Source organism: Patagioenas fasciata, chromosome 3 (genome assembly GCF_037038585.1).
Source record: "Patagioenas fasciata isolate bPatFas1 chromosome 3, bPatFas1.hap1, whole genome shotgun sequence".
NCBI lineage: Eukaryota > Metazoa > Chordata > Aves > Columbiformes > Columbidae > Patagioenas > Patagioenas fasciata.
Genome location: NC_092522.1, coordinates 100828839 through 100845393, shown reverse-complemented (window position 1 = coordinate 100845393; position 16555 = coordinate 100828839). Strand labels below are relative to the sequence as shown.

General features: G+C 45.7%; 1 protein-coding gene across 2 annotated transcripts in view; it reads right to left on the bottom strand.

Annotated features, from left to right (window-relative positions):
• Window positions 1-13976, bottom strand: part of ELOVL5 (ELOVL fatty acid elongase 5) — a 38654-nt gene extending 24678 nt beyond the window's left edge. The window contains exon 1 of one of the 2 annotated variants that reach the window (XM_065833916.2): window positions 13841-13976. The gene's annotated coding sequence lies outside the window, so the exon portion shown is untranslated. Of the gene's footprint in view, window positions 1-12903; window positions 13078-13840 lie in introns of those variants that run through there. The other variant, XM_065833918.2, reaches the window with a different exon arrangement.
• Window positions 13977-16555: the final 2579 nt, after the last annotated feature.

The following is a 16555-nucleotide window of genomic DNA, read 5'->3' as shown; positions in this document are numbered from 1 at the left end:
GCTTGCCTTGCTGCTGTTTCTTCATACAGCCAGCCATGCTATGAAAAGTCAATCTTCAAACTTATCTGTTTTCCAGCTGTACTCCCATGACTCAATCCTGTACAGCTGGACCAGTACTCAATGTCTTCATTTTAAGATGCTGAACATCATACCAGACAGTACATAGTGAACAGTATTAACAAAAAGTCATGCAAGTACAAATGACAGCCACCTTTAGATAGAAGAAGGTACCAAAAATGTTCCTTTTCCCACCATTTTGAGAACTAAAAGAAAAGAAGAAAAAAAATTACTCCGGGTACAACTGATATGCCGTGGCATCATGCTGCTCTGGACAAAACCCTGCCACCAGGCACCATGTTAAACCCCCTGCCTTCAAAGCAGTACACAAATTATAGCCTCATCATTCAGAAAAGCAACCACCTTTGAAGATCTGATCGCTTTCCAAAGAATAAAGGGGCTAACACTATGTAAGGCAAGATTTTGACTTTGTTTTCTTCCTGCCTGCGACTGACAAGGAGTGTTGAGAGTGAAGACAACATGTCCTGCTACAGGACTAGAAAACAATGAGACAGATTTCTTACAGATGCACCAGTCAGATCATTTCCCCTACTTCCCTTCTTGCACAACACGTAGCACACCTGTAAATGAAGTGCTGCCAAAACCAGAGAGCCAGCTGATGGCATTTCTGCTACACAAACTCAGGGCTGAGAAGCCTGGTGGGTCCTGAGGAGCTGGATGTCCTTGCCTGCATCAGACCCGCGCCAAACCAGCCACTGCCAAGAATCAGCAAGTTTCAGGGTAACAAATCATCGCTGTAACAAAGAATCCTGAAAATCATGACTCCTAGTGTGGGTAGAAAAGAAAGCATTTCTACCTGTACATTTCCTTGGTTTGATGTTGGCAGCACTTTCCTAAACGTTACTTCATCAGAAGACCCTGCTCCAGCAGGCAATTACTGCAATGTCTTGTATTTTACTCTTTGTTTTAAGAGGAGAAAGAGAACTCAAGCAATCAAAAGGAAATATTGCAGTGGTAAAGCTTGGTGTGATCTTATCACTGACTCTTTCTATGAACTTTAAATAAAATACTGGAGGAAAAAACAACAAAACACATTGTCCAAACATCTGACAACTGCCAAGCTATTTTCTACAAGCTCATAATATAAAAAAATTCAGGCACCTGCAGAAATCTCGCAGGGAATTCCAGCAAAATAAGTCAATTTCTTCCGAAGTTTAGCCACTCTTTTATTTCAATAAGAGGCAAAAATTTCCTTCTGTAGTGCAAGTCCCATTAAATGCTGTTAAAACCTGTTCCAGCAAAGAACCCAGCTAGACTGAAGCCCCAGCTTTAGTGTCAAGGTGCAGAAGGTTTTACGACATTTTCTTCACACTTTTAAAGGTACCAGAGCAAAGGCAGGGTTAGTACTGTAATTCGCTAAAAAATACATGCTTTAAACACAGGGACAAACCAATGCCCACACAAGCAGCAGGCAAGATGTTTGCTCCCCTATCCCTGGAGATGGGTGTACCAGATGTCCCTTCTCTGTCTCGCTGCTTGGGCAAAGTCTGTCTTGAACTATGTCTTTGGCAACTTACCTGTGTCTAAAGATGAGAAGCTCCCTGACATACAGGCAGTTTTCCTGCTGACGCCTGCCCCGGTGCCGGCTCACTGCTAACCCTCAGGCTGGCAGCCAGCACATCTCCTCACCCTCACTTCAACTCCTCCACTCAGCCAGGTCGGTCCATGGCTATAAAACCACACCCAGGGCGCGTGGGGTGACCAGGAGCGATTGCTGCTGCAAGGGCTGCTTTCATTCCTCCCCTGCACTCCACCCTGCCCAGGTGAAGGCATGCAGGAGGCAATTGAGGTAGCCCCCAAAAATAACCAAGCAAGATCAGGTTCCAGCTGGGTCCATCCACCACCTGATGTACTGGAGGAGCAGCACCAGCACAAGGCAGGCACATGACCATGAGGTCTTACCTGACTGGAGTTCAAAGCCATTGCATCGCACCCAGCAAAAAGGTAGATAAATAAAATTGATAGACAAAAAAGAAATAAGTGGATTTTTTAAAGCAGAATTATAAAACACTCACAAGAAAGCCAAAATAAAAGGCATTGCATACACATCATTTTACATATAGGCATGATCCTAGCAAAAAGTGCAAGAATTGCAGAAAAAAGAAAACGTGAAACGACAAAAGGTCATAGAGGGTACGTTTGTGTAATGCAAATCTAACTTACAGAGATTTTTTAACTATAATTGTAACAGCATTAACTGTCTGATTATTGCACTGTAAAATGCAAACAGCAAAAGCCCTCAAAAGGTTCAGAATACAAAGCAGAAAGACTTTAAGATGTGTTACTATGTTTCTGTCTTGAAAACTGCAGGAGTAAGGATGGCAAGTCAGATGTGAGAGGGCAGGAGTCAAGGGGAAGGGGGAGAACATTAACCACAGAGGGACACAACAGACAGAGACCAATGACAGATTTCTTTCAAAAAAAGGCAACTTGAATGTTTGATTCTATCTAAACACAGCAAAAGTATTCCAATAGAAACAGAGCTAATAAAAATAAATACACAGAAAAAGACTGAAATAAAAAGCTAAACAGGTGGTGAATATGATCAAAAACTCCTACTACACGCTGGTCAGCCTGCAGCTGAGAACCCTGACGACAGAGGGGAAGCATCCCCTTTAATTATCAGCTTTAAATCATGTTATCCTGTAGGAAATTATAATCAACAACCTCACTAGCGATTCGAGACACACCTTGAGTACAGTAGCTTAAGGCTAAATTTCAATGGGAAGTTTGATTTTCCTTTTTTTCACTTGATGCCCAAAACTTACAATTAAACTTACTATATGAGAAAAACACATTGCTAGATAATTAGAAAGTGATTTACACACGGAAAATAAAATTTTCTCCTCTACCAGGATGCTTGCAGAGAAGTGTAAGTTGTATTTTAACTTACAGTGTACTTTATAAGCACTCAAATTTTGCCAGGATTGAAAGATAGGAAAGAATTAAGTTGTATTTCATCAACCACACTTGTAAAGTAACTGTAAACTCTGGGCAAATGACAAGCTCTCTAGCCGTCTGTTATACAGATGGCAATATACTAGAAGTTGCTCAGCAGGTAAATCCAAACCTTTACATTCTGAGCGCACCTATTTCGTCTATGTTTTGTCCAGAATGTTCAGGATACAGACTGATGGTTCAGGCAATGAACTTGCTTATTCACGGTGGTAGCTCTGTGAAAGTTTCTCCCTCTGGAATCTCGCCACCGCCATGGCTCTATTTTTACCGCGTGCTAAAAGCAAAACATGCTTTCGTGCAAAAAACACTCTTTCATGAACCAATTTTTCAAATACACAAAGACAATTCCAGTGGTTGAAGGTTATTTTTCCACAATGTTTTTATCTCACTGGAACACAAGTCCTCCACACAGATGTGTCACCTCTAAAATAAACAGCAGCAAAGGGATTCTTCACTCAAATAGACCTGTTATTCTGAACCAGGGAAGCTAAATGCTCAAGTTTATTGTGGCCTCACACAGGAACTGGTATTTGGTGGAGGAACAGAGGAAAGAAAAAAGCAAATAAACCAGATTTGGCTAATATTCTGCTCTCAGGCTAATGACTGACAGCTTAGATGGGAATTTGGTAGGGGTCTTGAAAGAGCAATGCTGCTGTAAGGAGAGACGTGTTAGAGCTGCCGATGGCCAATTAGGGCTTCTTCATCAGTTCAGCCCCAAACCCAACCCTGCTCCTCTGTTCTGCAAACTAACCCTCCATGGCATCAGGCAAATAAGCTTTTAAAATGCAAAGCCTGAAAAACAGATACAGAAAGAAACACGAAAGTGAGAAAAGGAGCAGCAAGGACAAATGAAAAGGAGATGGGAGTGGAAAACTCCGTAACTTCATGGCTAAACTCCTTCACGTGTGAGATTGGCAAGTCACTTACAGTCCCGTCACTGTAGGTTCAAAGACAGTCACCTCCTCTCAAGGCCAGATATCTCTCCTTTGGACACAACACAGCACTAAGGGATGTAAAACACTAACTCGAAGATCATTTTCCATACCCTGTAGATGGTAGTTAAAACCTGGCGACACCCCTGTGTTCTCACCAAGTGCATCCTTCAGGACTCAGACCTGTATTTTAACAGCTTCTTAAATGTGTATTTTAAGACACTAAGTCAGTCCCCACAAGCACTCAGAAAACTGAACTGTGCTGTTTGCAACTGATACCTGCGTTGGTGCATTGTTTGAACCTGACGTGTTTTGTGAAACCAATAAATATTCAGCCTGAACAACTGGAAATTCACAATAGCTCTGCAATTGCTAAACCAGAGTTTAGATTTTAATATCTTATCTAAACGAACTCTGCACTGAATTTAGAAAGAACAAACCAATTAGATAGACTTCAAAAAATGGGAGAAAAATCTTTGAAAACATTAGCAGTTCCTTCCTGTACCTTAACGCAACCGCTTAGCAGTGATGATAGAACTAGAATCAATATAAAGAAGTACCAAAAGATGTTATTTTTGTTCTGCAAGGCATGGCCAGACTTGCAGCCTGTTTTTGCTTGCTTCGAAGAAAGATGATGATGGTTTTGGAAGGGCAGAAGGAAGGGTAGGGAAGTTAGAGGTTCTGGGAACCTGTCAAGTAAGAGTGGAGGACTCTGGAGAAATACCCGGGAACTTGATGAAGGCTGTAAAACTAGAGGACAGTTGCAACCACTTAAACTCTCATGACAAGCGGTCCAACACCACCATTTGCTCTAAAAATGGCTTAAGTCCATGCACAATTTTTACATATAAGCAAGAAGAGGCAGCAGCAGCAACTCATGCATTAGCAGGGCAATGATCTACACTGAAACACAGAGGCCTTTCTGTGACTACCTGTATTATTATAATTTTTTCTCCTCATTCTTAACTGAACAGACAAGGCTTGCCAAATGCAGTACTCCTCACTGACTTGCTTAGTCTTGTCCCTCTCCATCTGTATGGAATGGGTCTGCTACCCTATATATTGCTGGTGTTTTCTCAAACACATTTTCCTCTAGCCCTTACACTACCTTTTAACCTCTTGAAGAAGGTTACACCCACCCAAAATTTCCCAGCTCATGGTCAAGTCCAGCCACCTCTGTAGTAGCCAGAGCAAATGAGAGGCTGCAGAAGGGACCATGGTGTAAGCTGCGCCTTCTGGGTGGCACGCAAGTCGGAATTGCATGAAACATGAAAAAACACACTAAAATCTTCCACAAGAGGCTTTTCTGCTTAGGCTTCTTAAGGAGGCAGAGAAAAATCCCTAAGTAACCAGGCCTGCTGGACTAGCAGCTTATTTCCACAGAATCACACAGAATGGCTGGGGTTGGAAGGGACCTCTGGAGATCATCTAGTCCAACCCACCTGCTAAAGCAGATCACACAGGAATGTGTCCAGGCGGGTTCTGATCGTCTCTAGAGAAGGACACTTCACAACCCTTCTGGGCAGCCCGTTCCAGTGCTCTGGCATCCTCAAAGTAAAGAAATTTCTCCTCATATTCAGAAGGAACCTCCTATTCTTCAGTCTGTGCCCGTTGCCCCTCATCATTGGGTACCACTGAAAAGGGTTCTGGTTCCATCCTCTTGACATCCACCCCGAGATATTTATAAACGTTGACAAAATCCCCTCTCAGCCTTTTCTTCTCCAGGCTGAACAGACCCAGCTCTCTCAGCCTTTCCTCATAAGAAAGATGCTCCAGACCCCTCATCATTCTTTTTTTTTTTTTTCTGTCACTATATCACATATGTTAATAAAGGAAGAAAATTCTGAATCACATTACAAGTGCAGGTATTTTTGCCATTAATGAGGCTTCATGCATGCAATAAGTCAAAGCACCAAAACTAAAGTAAAGGTTAACACCAGGCCAAAAGGCCACTGTACATGAGTGAACTGAGTGACAAATGTATGACCTGAGGGATAAATGCATGACCCTAATTTAGGACAAACAGCTGAGAATTTGCACCAGTTCACAGGGTCTGTGATCAGCTAAGAGGAACCTCTCCAGGTCAGTACTGCAAAAGAGAACTGAACCACCAAACCGGAATCAGACATTCACCACAAGCATCTGCTACCCTGCAATCCACATAAGCACGTATATAAAAATGCACGCACAACTATCTATCATTGTGTCCTTCAAAGCCAAATCCAGAATCCTGTGCTTCTATCAACACTGTCCTGCAGCAACCACGTGAGGTTTTGCTCAAAAGCATGCAAGCAGCCGCGTGAACGAACTGAACACGTAGATGCTTTTCAGTGAGCACACGTGCCATGCACCCTAACCAGCATACCATCTGAACTTCAGCACACAAAAAGGTTTCTCAAGTTTCTTTTTCTGAAGGTCAGAATGATGTTAAACATTGGAGAATGTCATCCTCCTAACTAGTTAAAGGTTTAATTGCTGTTATTTAAGTCAAAGGTTTTCCCTACTGTTTGGCTAGGAGATGATACAAAAAATGATGATTCAAAACACCAGTATTTTTTAAAAGCCACCCAGGATCGAGAGATAATCCTTCAGGAACAGGTTAACAGAAACTTTATGATTAAATTATGTGCATAGAAAAAGCACATCTAAGGGGAAGTCTGTAAAGATTAAGGTATAAAGGTCTCTAGTTTCCCAAGTCCTCACTATCTTGAGTGAAACCAAACTTGAAGACATGGGACCAGCTCAAGAACTAGATCCCTGTGTTCAGACCCCTATGTTGACAATTAATGGAGTAGTGGCAAACATACAAGTAGATTTCTTTTGCTCATTTCTAAGAGCTCCAAGACCTGATGTGATCCTCAAGACCTCTATCTGAATACAGGTGCTGTGGCTTTAACTCAGCAGAGGAGCTCCTCCACCAAGCTGCCGTTTGCTCCAAGCCCGCAGCTGTATAGCATCTCAGGGAAGAAGGCATTTTCCCATAACCAGCACCTGCTAGGGGTTCCTTAGCCAACAAGGGCACAGCAGAAATACCACCTTAATCTGAAATGCTTCCCTGCAACTTCGTAACAGTGTGAAGTATCAGAAAGAAAAAAAAAAAGAGCAGAACAGGCAGCAATGCGAACTTGCATGCTTATGAATTAATTAGCTAAACACATGGCCTAAAACCATAAGATACTTTGGAGCATATTCAGTTTAATAAGCTAAACCACATTATTCTTCAAATTAATACTAGTTTTCATTTAACACTGGTAACATCCTTAAGAACAGCGACACCAACAGAAACATCCATCAGCACGCGTGCGCCTTAAAAGCCAGAGCGTTACTTGAAATCAAGACTACATCCTTTTTGAAATCAGAGAGCCTGAACTTGCGCGTAAGAAGAAAGCAATTACCCTCCAGTCACAGCAAAGACAGCCAGAAAGAAGAGAAATAGTTTTCTCAAGGTCACAGAGGGAGAGGAGCGCTTCCAAGTGACAAGGAAAGAGGAACAGTCACTCTGTTCAAATTGCTGACCCAGTGTCTCACACGGAAAGGTTATGTAGTTATCAAAGAGCAGGACAGAATTTGAAAACACATGAAAAAACGGTTTATTCCATGTTTGTTGTAGCTTTGCACAGGGAAGTTTTGTCTCCTGTAAATGTTAGTGCAACTCAGCCTGTTTAGTCATTGCCCAAAGCATCTCACTTGACAAGCAAATGTTCAGTACGAAGCTTTGACATGGACGTCAATTAAATCCAGACAACTTTAGGATAAATACAAGTTCATGGAAGGTTTTTATATTTGTACCTGCTCATTATGCTGCTAGTCATAACAAAGCTATCATTAGCAAAGCACACCTGCCATGGTTTAACCCCAGCCAGCAACTAAGCACCGCACAGCCACTAGCTCATTCCCCTCGGTGGGATGGGGGACAGAATTCAAGAGTAAAAGTAAGAAAACTCATGGGTTGAGACAAAGTCAGTTTAAGAGGTAGGGCAAAGCAAGGAATTCATTCACAACTTCCCATTGGCAGGCAGGTGTTCAGCCGTCTCCAGGACAGAGGGGCTCCATCATACATAACAGTTACTTGGGAAGACAGACACCATCACTCTGAACATACCCCCCTTCCTTCTTCTTCCGCGAGCTTTATATACTCAGCATGACATCAGATGGTGTGGAATATCCCTTTGGCCGGTTGGGGTTAGCTGTTGCAGCCATGTCCCCTCCCAACAGCGTGTGCACCCCCAGCCCACTCACTGGTGGGGCAGTGTGAGGAACAGAGAGGCCTTGACTCTGTGTAGGCCCTGCTCAGAAGTAACCAAAACATCCTGTATCATCCACACTGTTTTCAGCACAAATCCAAAACATAGAGCCTTACTAGCTACTACAAAGAAAATTAACTCCAGCCAGCCAAAACCAGCACAACCTCTACAGCTAATAACGTCTTAATAAGAGCATGTAAAATACCCAGATGCTGAGACCAGCCCTTTATTTGCAGCACTGAGTTCAGCATAAGTAGCATGATTCATTTGTTCTTGCAGAAGTCACAATTAGGCTTAGCAGCATGCACATGTAAAATCTCTACACCTGGTAAGTGAATTTATTAGACTGCCATTGTTCTTTCTAAATGCTTGATGCTTTGTGTTTTATATGAGTAAACTACTTCATCAAGGAAATTAAATAATTCTCCAACGCATTGAACACAGCAGGAACACATTTACCAGCCACATACTTTGGACAAGTTTGCTCTTGTGCTCTTATTTACCTGGTAAGATAATGTGTCCTAAATGCAAAAACACAAATAGAGAAACCACGGCAATAAATTTTAGGAGATTAATTTCACTAAACAGATCTAGGGAGAGCCACTGTGTACACAATCCACAGCAACTCTACAAGTTATCTCCATAGTAAAATTGGAGGCAGCATTTATTTGATTTGTCAATCAAAAAATCAAGCCAGGTCACTGTTTACAATACCTTTATAAAACAGAGATAAAACTGCTGTTCTGTCAGACATAGGGTACAGGTTTCAGTGCCCTCACAAACCTAGATATAAACCACATTTACCAGTCAGCAATTAGGAGCTTGAGGGATGTCAGCCTAAGCAATACCAAATTTAAACAGCCTTAGGAGAGACCACAGCAAATCAATCTGAACTGGAGATAAGCTTTAAACAGACTTCTGTGTAATTAACTGATTATCCTTTTCATTTGCCCTTGCATGTGATCTTCCACCTAACGCAAAAAGTGTCTCCAGTGCTAGCATGCATAAACCATTTGGATTGCAGAAATCTGCATTTTTAACACATTTAAGAATCACAAAAGTTAGTGACTATATTGCATATTACAAAACAGCTACAGATTACAAAGATTATTGTCAGTTTTATGAAATGTCTAGAGGCACACAGATAGGTGTGCTCTGACTGGCAGGCAGTAAACATCAATTTATCAAGTCTGTTATACAGTCAAACAGTTTTCAAAAGCATATGTTGCATCCTGGAAGAACATCTCTTTGTACATTGTAAAACCACGAAAACAGAAGCATTACTGCAAAGAGCTGAGGCCAACAGCCCCAAAAGTATTCCTATGTTTAAACAGTTTTATAGATCTCATCCCTATGTGACTACTTTCAGACACAGCAATAAAAGAAGGTAACAAAAGAGGATTAAGACAACAAAATGAGTGAGTTGTCCAGTTATGCAGAGGAGAGATTATAGCAAACAGCATCATCACCTACACATGCCTTCATGACCTATACGAAGAGGTGCCAAATCTAAGTGGAGCTTTAATACCTCTGAAGAGACAGCAGATCTTGCTTGCGACCCACCTCAAGACAGCATGCTGCTTATGGGAGTAAAAAAACAAAACAAATAATAAAAAAAAAAATAAAAAACACCCCAAGGTAAATGTATTTGTGGCTCTTCTCCTCAGCACTGAAAGAGCATCTCTGCCTCTATTCCAAGTCAAAGAACAAACCTTCAATGCCTAGATTAAAAAAAACATGCCACCAAGAACCCACCTGCTCCAAAAGCACAGTCCGAAGGAGCCTTTCTGACATGACCCGTCCCACGATATGACTGTGCATGGCAAGGGAGCTCTGGCTTTGTGCCACCGCAGCAGAAATTCCAGGCAGCAAGCAGAGCCACCTCACGTGCCAGTGACAACCAAAATGCCACTCGGCCCAGCCTGCCACCCAGTCACAGAGGCGCGATGCTGTTTTAACACAGGACTGCATGGAACTGCTGTTTCTCTCCCCAAGATTTGTCTCAGATGGGACACAGACTGTGTTAATTGGAGACTCGCTTCATTCACCACTGAGCGAGGACTTCTGAGGCCACTAGAAGACAGGAGGAACATGAGTGCTTCAACCTTGTAAGCACCACCACCTTGCTCTGTATGGGTGGGGAGCTTTTTGTTGTTGTTGGGGGTTTTTTTGGTTGGTTGTGTTTTTTTTTTTTTTTCTGAACTCAGCAGAAACAGCTTTCGGTGTTGCAACGTTCGCTGCCCAGAAAATGAGGAAGGTAAAGGAAGGAGGTCAGCTCAGTACTTGAGAGGTGGAAGATCCAATTACCAACTGACTGTCACTTACAAGGAATACACTTCCCAAAGGGCAGCTCTGGATCACTCTCAGCACTGGACTTTCTACCTGAGGCTGCTGGACTTGAGCACCAGGTCAGCCTGACATCCTAAAATGTTGTCAGTTCCACCATAATTCCAAAAATCAGAATCTTCAAACATATTTCCAAAAATCTGGTCCTATCAAGTTGCAAAAGAACAATCAATGAAATGTGCTGCCCAGAGGCCTGTTGTATTTATGGTATTATTTCCAATTTACTTTTTTTTGTTGTTGTTCTGTTAATCGTATCTTCTCTAAGTTAATTCCTCTTGTATAACAACAGAAAATGAAGGTCAGCAGGAAAAGAACAGATTAGACCAGAGAATTCCAAATATTTTATTTCAACTCTGGCTGTACTAAAGGCAAGGAATGCAATGAGAGGAATTCTTGCTGAGAAACGTAAAGACAACAGCAACTTACTAAAAATACCGTGATAAGTATACCTAGAGACTGGTCAGACAATACATAAACTAAGTAGCCTTAATGATGCTATATTTATGTACCAAATATGAATGAGTTTTTGTGAAAGATACTTCATTTGGTCAGCTGCTGGTATGTAAAAGATGCTAAACCATACAAAGTGCAATTGCTTTTTAAAAAGCACAGCAAGGCAAACAGATCATCAGCCAGACTTTTTCCCAGCTTACAAAACAAAGCTCCATGGCATGTGAATTTCACTGCTGCTCCCTCTGGTTGCACTTGAATGCTAAAATACAGGAAACTTAAGTTAGATCACTCACGATAAATTCACTTAGCTACTTAAGGATAAAAACCACAAAGAAGTCCCTAAGGGTTTCCAGCACGCATTACATGTATAACGTCCACCTTGTAAGGAATTCAGTAAAATCGAGCAAAATTCTGGCATGTCTTTTAGCATCCTTGACCCATGTCAGCTGGCAATTGAGGGCAAATCCACTTTTAACTTCAGCAAGCTTCCACCTGCTCCTTGGTTCATGGAAAGCTGGGAAGGATGTCCACCCAGCTGACCCCAGACATCTCCAGGCACCACAAGGGAAATCCTTGCTCTGTGCGTGCAAGTACAGCTGCCCCCAGGCAGAGTGCGTGTCTTGGCTACTCACTGCTCTGAGAACAGATTATGTCTAGTGCACCCCAACACATGAATGTTTTTATAAGATACTCCAGCTTTCATTGCTAAACAGCATCAGATCACCATGCATGCAACAGGCTTATTCTCCCAGACCCAGCTTCCACCTCTGTCAGCCAGCAGTGAGGATACACCAATATTTAATTTCTAGCTACAGAGTTTTCTAACACCAGAAAAAAATCTCAGGCTGCAGCTGCACTGAAGGAATGAGGAGGGCTTAGAGTGAAATATCAGAGTTGTATCGCAAAACTCTTCACGAGTTCATATTAAATAAGTACCCCCCTCTATGTCAACAGCTTAACCCTGATGCAGCAACACTGTGAGCCCGCATCTACAAAAACTTCACAGCTCCAAAACCCTCCATCCAGCCAGAGCCACCAGTGATAATTTAAACCAAATGCTTACAGCAGGCCTGCAGCTGCCGGGTCCTGGGAGAGAGCTGCTCCTGCAAGATAACCTCACCCTGGAAGCGACCTTGCCCAAAAACCCTGGTGAAAGACTGTGCCGCCTCCGGAGACGCCTGCACGCTTGCCCTGCTCTGGTGTCAGCTGCAGGGCGTGTTTCCATTTGCACAGAGCTGTTTCAGAGACTTCCTGATCGGAAGCATCGTGACTGCAGCCGTGCCCCTGCCTTGCTCTCCCTCCGCATCGCTAGCAGCTGCCTGAGGTCTTCGCTCACATTTTCCACCACGGTCCCGAGTTCTCTGCTGCGACAGTGAATCCCACGGCACCAGAGATCACCTGAAGCACTGAGAACTCAAACCGGCTGTACGGGCACTGTCGTTCAACCGCGGGACAGGGAGCAGGGAGTGCACCCAGCTGCCGGAGGGAGAAACGCCTCTGGTCATCTACCAGAAGCCTTTCTTGCTGAGCAAACCAAGGTGTTACTATTCCTTCCCAGGTCTACAAACCTGGCCTTTTGTCTGCAAATTCATAGCACCGAGCAGTGCCAGAAAGCTCTCCAGAGTCAGGTTCTCAGCTGCTGCATCCCTGGGAAACAGGGCTGGCGATGAGGGCAGAAAAACAGCCAGCGCAGGCAGGGAAGGAGAAAACAAACTGCCTAAGACAACACTCTGCATAACCCCAAGCATTGCCAGCTTCTAATGCTGCTGATGTCTGAGGGTTTCCAGGAGATGGAAGAGATAAAAGCAAAGTCAAAGTTTTTAAGAAAGTGCCTGCATATGCGCCTGACATACTGACACATTTTTATTGCATGCCCTTCCTCTGCTACTTACCTCCTAATGCTTGTACACTTTAAACACTCAGATTTTAAATCGGGCAGGAACCTTTTAGAAGCACCGCACATCTTCATGCCGCTAGTTTAATGTGGCGCCTGCCCTGTCCCGCAGACAAACCCGGGAATTACGGTCCCGGCGGCTCCATTTCTGAACCAGTAACGCGGCCAGTGGCTGTGAGCAAGATCGTGAGCTCAGGAAAGAAGAAGAAGAAGAAAAAGAAGAAAAAGAAATCTTCCCTTCCCAGCCCGACGACACCTTTCGCTGACAAGGGGCCCCTCTCGTTGAGGCTGCTCACACCCGCCCGGCTCCGGCCACCCCGCATCTCCCAGAGCGGCGCCGGGATCGTCCCGCCCCGCGATGCTCCCGCACCCCACGGGGGAAACGCGGGTCAGGGGTTTTGCGTGGAGCCGCAGCAGCGCCCAGCCCTTCGAGGGCTCCTCCAGCCGAGGGCCGCTTCCTCACAGCTCGACACCGCCCGTGTGGGCTCCCCGCTTCCTGACCGTGTTATTTCTCCAGACTCCCTGCCCCGCCACGGCGGAAGGAGCCGCCGCCGCCCCGGGATGCAGTAGCCATGGCAATGGAGATTGCATCATGCTTTTGAATAACTGCACCGGGGAAAGACGCTCCCGGCGAAAACCCCGGCCCTTCCACCGCCCCGGCCCCGACCCCTCCCTCCCCCGGCCGGCCAGCCGGCCGGCCCGCCCGCCGCTGCCGGCCGCGGCCCCACCGCTCGTCGCCAGATGCCGAACCCGCCTTCCGCTCCGCTCCCGCCGCTGCCGCACTTGTTGCGCGCCCCGCGGAGCGGCGGCCCCCACCCGCCGCGGCCCCCAGCCAGTACCCGCCCCCCTCCTCCGGGCCCGGGCGGCCGCACCACATCCCGCCGCCGGGCGGGTAGCCCCGTCGCTGCCCTCCCGCCCGGGCACCGCGGCCCTACCTGGCAGCGGCGGCGACGCTGGGGGCGGCGAGCGGTACCGGCCGGCTCTGTCACGCTGCGGCGCCGCGAGGGCAAGGGCGGGGCCGGGGGCGGGCGCAGGGCGGCGGTCCCGCCCCCCAGGCAGCCGTGGGCTGACTGTGACGTCAGAGTGGTGCGGGGGACTCACGGGCGGCGGGGGAGGGGGCGCTATGATGTCACGGCCGCCGGGGGCCAATCCGGTGGGCGCGGAAGGTTCGGGAGCGGGACAGGGGCGGCGCGGGGCTCGAGTAGGGCTGGGCTGGGCTGGGCTGGGCGGCGCCGGCGGGTCCCGCGGCCGAACAGCGGAGGAGGGGCCGGCCCCGTCCCACGGGGATCCGGTCGTGGAGGTGACAGGAAACATCGGGCGGCTCTTCGTGAAATGAGGGTTTTCCAGGCCAGGCTTTGGAAGGAGGAGGCCCTCGTGAAAAACAATAGAGGATCATGTAATTAAAGACTATCATAATGAGATGAGCCACAGGCCTCAATTAAAGGTCACAGGCAAGTGCAGTTGGTCTGTGTTACCTGCATTTTGAGTAACGGGCTTTGCAGCATCACGATGTTTTTAAATATAAGTTCTGGGTGTGATAAATATGCAGTACTTTAACTCAGTCATATAATAAACCCCTGGTTTTGTTGTTTAGTTTAGATGCATGAAGGAGCCTGTCCCCAGTGTCAGATGTCTGAGGAAGGCATCTCAAAGCATCATCCTCTTTGGCCCCTCTCCAGCGGCCGGGGCATTTGGCAGAGCAAGTACCCTGTACCTGCTCCGGATGTTTCGTTAGCTCCATGGGATCCTAATGGGGCAACAGCGAGGGAGCCTTGGCCTTAGCATGGCCAGTGTGAAGAAAGAAGTTTTTTTCTTTCCCTCTCTTGTGTAGTTCCTCGTGCTGGAAGGTGACCTTTTTTTTTTCCTTCTCTTAGAGTTTGTTCTGTCTCTTTGCTAATTAAATGAAAATGTTACATAAATAAAGAGCAGCTTTGCTTTGCAAAGGAGAGGAGTCAAGCAGCAATTTGCATGGGTTTTGTTCAAGATCAAATATCTGCACCCAGTGGGAAGCAGTTTAGCAAATTTGGAAAGCTGTGGCTGTAGCAGCAGCTGTGCAGGTGGAGCCGTCAAGGCTCACCATGCCAATCCAGCACCCAGTGCTCCTGGGCACTGATACACTGGTCCTGCATCTGCAGTTGTTTAGCTGAAGCGGCGTGTTGCAACCTCACCTAACCTGATTGAAACTCAGTGTGCAAACAGTCCCCAGAGGCGATGCTGGGCTGGAAATAAGCAACGTGATAATGAGGTGTGTTTGCACAGTGGGATCAGAAATTATTTTCCTTAAGCTCTCACAGGGACAAGAAAGAAATCTGCCTCCAAAGTAGACATCGAGTCTATGCCACAGTTTTTTGTTTAATCTTATTTCTTTATCATAATAAGACATTCATAGGAATGTTTGGGGGGGCTTTTTTGGTGTTTTTTGTTTGTTTGTTTGTTTTAAAGCCCAAGTCTCAATTTACTTTTCTCTTTGAAGGATTGAAACCCAGTATGATTTCTGTGTGTGTCCTTGCCTATGTATTTTAACACTTTGGGAAACAAACAAACAAACAAAACCACACCAAACCAAAACCACGCAAAAAACTGAAAGCCAGCACAACTCGAGCAAGTATGGCCTTCTGAAGGCCCTTTGCCCGTGTTTGTGTTTTGCATGTTTCCGAGGCATCCCTTCTAATTTGATGGGAGTCAAGCAATCTTGCTACTGACAAAATTAATGAAATAAGGCACAAGTCCTGTTTTTTCTCACCTGAGCTGAAATGTCATGAGTTCATTGAAACGTGACAAGCATTGAGTCTTTTCACATTTGTAAATCTGAACTTGACTTTTAAATGTGCTTTAAATAAAGTTGCTTCCCAACGGGTGTACACATTTGTTTGCATGGTTTATTGATGAGAGATGATTGCACCAAGTGTTACTTTCACAGCCAAAACAGCTTTCTAAATCTGGAAGATGCTTAAATAATTAAGACTCAATCTGGTGGTTTAAAAATAAAAAATAAGAGCCATTTGCAACTCTAGATGCAAAAAGGGATGGAGTGAGGTGTGGGGAGTGTAGGCAGAGAGGCGAGTGGTAGCTGGGAAGCAAGCAGCACCCCGTGCACGGGAGGGATGTGCTGCTGCCCAGTGCCAGTGCTGTGTCCCGCCTTTGCTGTGGGGGCAGCCAGGTGTGCATGTCCCGAGCCTCCTGCTGGTGGCTGGCGTGACCTGGTTTGCTTCCCTCTGCCATGGAGCTCGCTCTTCTCACCTGGCAGTGGGATTATAACAAGGCTCTATATGCCCTGGGGTGTTGAGTAGCTGGCACTAGAGAGGGGAGAAAGGATGAAGCTGGCGTGGGGGGGACTTTTGCTTTGCCAGCCCAGCTCCAGCATAAGACCTCCTGCCCACCCACTGGGCTGCCTGTTCTTCCCTCTCCTGGCCTCTCCAAAGTGCTCATGCTGTTACTGGTCAGAGAACAAGAGCAAGGTCACAACATGGGAAATGTTACTTCAGCGTTACCCATTTGTGAGAACCAAGCAAACAATGCCGAATGTTTTGGCACTCAATGTTTTGTGCTCGGCAAGCGTTTGGGGCCGGTCAGTGTCATTCTGCATTGCAGATGTACTGAGCTTCAGTGTTGTACCTGTCCTCTTGGAACATCTGCAAGTTTGGCAGGAG